Consider the following 6,773-nt stretch of genomic DNA (forward strand, 5'->3'; position numbering starts at 1 on the left):
CTGCTCGCCCACCATAAACTCTAAGTCCCGAACCTTTCAGTACGCATACATCTTCTGTCGACTCTAGGCTGCTAGAAGCTTTTCCTAAATGAGCTGTCCTGTCCATAGACCCTCTCAACAAATCTGTGCCCCACAGGTAAACCTTAAAAGCATCAAACCATCCAATAGGAGAATGACACCTCCTACCATACAAAGCCTCAAACGGCGCCATATCAATACTTGATTGGTAGCTATTGTTATACGCAAACTCCGCCAAGGGAAAGAACTGGTCCCAATGACCACCAAAATCAATGACGCATGCTCTCAATATATCCTCTAGCACCTGGATAGTCATTTCAGTGCCATCAGTATGGGGATGAAAAGTTTTACTAAGGTCCAACTGAGTACCCAACTCTGCCTGAAAAGCCCTCAAGAAATTGGAAGTAAACTGGGGACCTCGATCCGAAACTATAGAAATAGGGACCCCGTGCAATTGTACAATATCACGAATGTAAATCCTGGCTAACTTCTCCGCGGTGTAAGTGACTCGAACTGGAATGAAATGTGCGGACTTCGTCAACCGATCAATAATAACCCATACTGAATCAAACTTGCCCTGGGTCTTCGGAAGACCCACAACAAAATCCATAGCAATTCTCTCCCACTTCCACTTGGGAATGGACATCCTCTGAAGCGAACCACCAGGTCTCTGGTGCTCATACTTGACTTGCTGATAATTCCCACACTTAGCCAAAAATCTGCAATATCTCTCTTCATCCTCCCCCACCATTAGTGCTTCCTCAGATCTCGATACATCTTTGTAGCACTCGGATGAATGGAATAACTGGATCTATGTGCCACCTCCAAAATCAAACGGATCAAATCACCAATGCGAGGAATGCACATCCGTCCCTTGGTCCTCAGGATACCCTCACTATCAAGCATGGCCTTCTTGGCCTCACCGCTCAGAACATTATCACGAATCTTACATAACTGGCATCCTCAAACTGCTAGGTCCTAATCTGCTCCATGAGGGATGACCTTGCCTCCAAACAATCTAACACTCTGCCCGAAATTGAGATATCAAGGCGAACAAAACTGTTAGCCAGAGTCTGAACCTCCATGTCTAGCGGATGCTTAGATGCAACCAATCGGGCTAAACTACCCATACTTACTACCTTGCGACTCAAGGCATCAGCTACAACATTGGCTTTCCCCGGATGATAGAGAATGGTGATGTCATAGTCTTTCATAAGCTCTATCTACCTACCCTGTCTGCAATTTAGGTATCTCTGACTGAACACGTGCTGAAGGCTGCGGTGATCGGTGACCACCTCACAATGGACTCCATACGAGTAGTGCCTCCAAATCATCAAAGCGAAGACAGTTGTTAATAACTCCAGATCATGGGTAGGATAGTTCTTCTCGTGGATCTTGAACTGCCGGGAAACATAGGCAATGACTCTACCCTCCTGCATCAACACAGCACCCAAACCAATACGGGATGCATCACAATACACTGAGAAAGGCTTTACCCTCCACGGTAATGCCGACCGTGGCCGAAGTCAAAAGCAGCGTTGAGCCGTTGAAAGCTCTCTTGACAAGTATCGACCGAAAGCGGAACCTCTTCGAGTCAATCTAGTCAACAAAGAGGTAATAGAAGCAAAACCCTTCACAAATCGACTTGCAGAATAGCTAGCTAACCCCATGAAGCTACGAACCTCAGTCATAGTAGTAGGCCTCGCCCAATCTTTAATAGCCTCAATATTTTTGGATCAACCATGATCCCATCCTTGTCACAATGTGGCCCAAGAATGCCACAGACTTAAGCGAGAACTCACACTTCAAAAAATTGGCATAAAGCTCGTTCTTATTCAATAACCCAAGGACAATCCTCAAATGACGCTCATGCTCCTCCTTACTCTTCGAATATACAGAGATATCATCAATGAATACAATGATGAAGGAATTAAGATATGGCTTGAAAATGCCATTCATCAATGTCATAAACGTAGCTGTGGAATTTGTAAGCCCAAAGAACATCACAAGGAACTCGTAATGCCCATAACGAGTCCTAAAGGTCGTCTTTGGAACATCCTCAGCCCGATCTTCAGCTGATAGTAGCTTGACCTCAAATCAATGTTAAAAAATACCGAAGCACCCTAAAGCTGGTCGAACAAGTCATCAATGCAAGGAATGGGATACTTATTATGAATGGTGATCTTGTTCAACTGACGGTAATCTATGCACATCCTCATCGTACCGTCTTTTTTCTTCACAAACAAAACTGGAGCACCCCAAGGGGAGAAGCTCGGTCTAATAAACTCCTTACTCAATAGATCTTGTAGCTGCTCTTTTAGCTCCCTCAACTCAGCAGGTGCAATCATATAATAGAAATGGGCCGCGTGCCCAAATCCAAATCGAAACAAAAATCAATGTTGCGATTGGGTGGCATACCTGACAAATCAGAAGGACAAACTTTCGCGAACTCACATACAATGGGCATGGACTCAAGGGGAGGAGAATCAACGCTAGTATCATGAACATGGGCTAAGTAAGCTAAACACCCCTTGCTAACTAACTTCTTTGTGTGGAGATAAAAAATGATCTTTTCGGAGCGTGGCTCGAGTACCTCTCTCCACTCGATCTAAGAATCCCAAGCATAGCTAATGCAGATCGTCTTGGCGTGGATGTACCAAGGTCGCATGATGATGCTGACAACTAAGTTATACCTAAGATAATGTCAAAGTCTGCCATGTCCAAAATCATCAAATATACCCAAGTATCATACCCCATAAAAGTAACTAAGCAAGACGGAAAGACTTGATCAATAACAACTGAGTCTCCGATCGGAGTAGATACATGAACAGGTACATTAAGACTACGTAGTCAAATCCCAACCAATAGAGTAATTAGCAGATACATATGAGAAACCAAATCAAACAAGACTGGAGCAGGTCGATGACGAATAGAAATAGTACTTTAGATCACAGCATCAGAGGCCTCACCCTCTGGCTCACCCGGGAAAAGAATAGTAAAGACCACCAACACGACCACTCTGGCCCGACTGTGCCCTTTCTCTGGAGGCCTGAGAACCGCCTCTAGCACCGACTCGTTTCCACCCCGGACCGACGGTGAGATCCACCGCAACCCGACCGAGCACCGTACGTGGCTAAAACCACCCCGCCACTCGACGCGTCGAGTCCCTGAGTCCGGAATCGGGGAAGCCCGCCGGGGACCCACTCCCTCAGATCGGGACACCCTCTCATAAAGTAGATAGAATGGCCACAAACATAACAAGATCTGGGGGCTGGAGGCTAATACACGAAAGCCGATGAACTAGAGGGACCACCACGATTAGCTAGACGAGAGTAAAAACCACCACGGGACTATCCAGCTCCATAACCACTGGGTCTAGAAGGACCACTCCGACGGCTTCTCCGTACCGCCGATCGAACAGGGGTTGGCCAACTGATAAGGCCTGGATGACTGTCCCCCACCCCTGTAGCTAGAACCACTATAACCACCATGATGACGCGGCCTCTTCTCACTAGACTCCTCTAAATATTGAGCCTTGGCAGACTTCACACCCACAACATGATCAACAACCGCCTGGAAGGAAGATCCCAAAGCCACAAACTAAAGACAAGCAAAATGAAGTGGATACACAAGTCCACCAACAAAACTACGAACCCTCTCCTCTTCCGTGGGAATCAACTGAGCAGCAGTATAAATCTAGCCTTATACTCTGACATGGTCATTCCTCACTGTCACAAATGAAGGAACTCATCTCTATGCTCATCCCTCAAAGTACGCGGCACGTACTTCTCCAAGAAAACCTGATGGAATTGGGTCTAAGTAAGTAGAGGTGCACCAATGTATGTGTACGTGCAAATATGTTGGGAGCTTGAGAAAAATTAAAACATGAAAGTCGTAGATCTTTGAAATACCTTTCCAACCATATATTTCTGAGCTCAAACAGAGCTCTGTGATAGGAGTTAGGCCTAATTTACGGAGCATTGCCGATTCAATAAAAAATTGGCCTAGTGCGTTGCAAGCCACGATGCCCCGCGCCAAGCCAATTTTTCAGAGAAATAGAAAAATCAGCAAGCTCAGTACAACATTCTTACCGTAGGGTGGGTTGCGATGCCCCATATGCCGCGCCGGACCATTGTGTGCCTGGTGCGATTTTTCACGAATTTTATAAAAGCCCAACTTCGTCAAAACCCTTCCCTACTTTGTTTTGGATGACCTTTTGAGAGAAAACAAACCTAATTCTTCCCAAAAACATCTAAGGTAAGTTCTTGATCAATTCCCATCATTACTACATCAATCTAACATTAAATTAACAATAGTTCATCCTTCGAGATCATAGATTCTATAAAATTGAAGGAGACTTCGGGAAACTTCTTAAAGGCATGATATATGATCTTTACTGATGTTATTTAGAGGGTCTAGACTAGTGTAGGATATTAGAAACAATAAGAATCCATGGGTGATTTATGGGGATTCAAGAACACGTTTTTGGGCACAAAAATCCCTAGTTTTTGAACTTTATTATTATTAATCATCGTAGAGTGATTGTTGAACCTCGGAAAACATGTTTGGTAGCTATATAGAAGGAATCAAGGTATGTCTCTTTTCGAACATAATTTTGAACCTTTAAAAATGGTTTCTTTTGCAAGGATTGGGTGCGTGAGGGACAAGCCCACATTATATGTTATGTGTATTATATTAATGTATGTATCTGCGATTTCCCTATCAAGGTACTATTGAAATTGAATGACAAAGCGTTGAATTTGAACATGCTTTACCCCCTTATAAGAGATGATTTAACTTGATTTTGAAAGAGATGATCTTCGTACTGTTTCGCCCCTACTATGGGATGATCGAATTGATTTCTAAAGTGATCTTTAAATATGATTTTTCCCTATTACGGGATGATTGAACTTGGTTTCTAAAGCTTGGGTCTCTAATGTGTTTTTCCCCATGAATAGGTTTTGGTGAGTTGAAAGTTCATTAATGATTGAACATAGTTTCTAAACTGATTAATCACTTAATCTACCATATTAACGAGATGATGAACATAATCCACAATGCACAATTTGGCTATTATGCTATGACTTGTGATTCGCCTTCCATACCATGATTTGAGATTCGGCTTCCAAGCCATGACTTATGATTTAGCTAATATTCCATGATCTTTATTGTTTGTGTATGGCCTAGCTACTCGGCAGGAAGGGTAGTCACTACGGATCCTAGTGGGATTTACCTAGAAATTAGGGAGGAAGAGTGGCCATTGAGGGTCAACAGCCTCGATGTGGTAGCCATTTGAGAGAAAGAGTGGAAATCGACAGTTTGTGTCATGCGCCAACTAGGGGAACGTGCGGGCACCAAACATTTCCCACCTCAGTAGGCGAAACCTTTCCCAAATCATTTATTCAACCATAATAAAGTAATTAAGACAACCAAATATAAGTCTCAAACATAGATGATGATAATAATAATAATAATAATAATAATAATAATAATAATAATAATAATAATAATAATAATAATAATAATAATAATAATAATAATAATAATAATAATAATAATAATAATAATAATAATAATAATAATAATAATAATAATAATAATAATAATAATAATAATAATAATAATAATAATAATAATAATAATAATAATAATAATAATAATAATAATAATAATAATAAGTGAATAAGTGCGGAAAATAATACAACAATCCCAAGGAATCTGATCTAAGGCCATACAATAGACACTACTACTAATTCTACAAGTCTGAATATGAATACACGTCTGAAAATGGAATACTGTCTCAGAATATCAAAATAAGATAAGTAACTATGAAGAGGCATCCGAGCAGTGAATCCATCCAAGTGCTCACCTTGGAATACTCGTCAGACGGCCTCAGGACTCAGTCACGAAGCGCAGAAGTCGATCCGATCGGAAACTCTGCACTCAGAAAGAATGCAGCAAGGTAGAGTTAGTACAACAACACGTACTGAGTAGGCATCATAAGTTGACAATAGTTACAAAATGATATATATAAGAAAGACACTCAAAAAAGCTCGTACATGCTCACAATTAGATAAAACTCAACACAATCCAAATATCGAATCCAGTACCAAACCACCAAGTCTAGTAAATCACCTCAAATTCCACTATAAGTTCGAAACACAATCTCAAGAACCACTATTAAGTACACGGATCACCAAAGATCAACCAACAAGTTCAATACAATGCCATAGGTAAATATGAGATGAATGCAATGCAAATGCATAGACACATACACGCTTCGTGTAGGATATCTCATCACCTCGACAGTCATGACCCATGGGGGACCGCTACATCCATGTTCCTTCTTTGGCGCACAACCCAATCCAATAGTCAATGTTGCGAAATGAACCGTCACACCTTGCCCTCGCCCTTTCGTAGTACCTCCAATTACTCAAAGTCTATTCATAATCAAATTCTATATTAAAAACCATCAATAGCGACAACAATATTGCTATACTTCTAGGTTGGTCTAATTCTAACCTAAGGAATTTAGGGAAACTGGCCTACAAGGGTAAAATAAGAAATTGAAAGATGGAACATGCAATTCAAGCTCTAGGTGATCAAACCCAAAATTTCTAAAACAACTCTAGATTAAGCCTAATCCGAATTTAAAGAAAAACCCCCCAAATTTGGGTATGGACTAATTCCTTAATCCTCAAATTAACCACTAATAATGGAAGAAATAAGCTTAATAACAAGGAATTCATCAAATT

This window comes from Lycium ferocissimum, unplaced genomic scaffold (assembly GCF_029784015.1).
Source record: "Lycium ferocissimum isolate CSIRO_LF1 unplaced genomic scaffold, AGI_CSIRO_Lferr_CH_V1 ctg6701, whole genome shotgun sequence".
NCBI classification, from domain to species: domain Eukaryota; kingdom Viridiplantae; phylum Streptophyta; class Magnoliopsida; order Solanales; family Solanaceae; genus Lycium; species Lycium ferocissimum.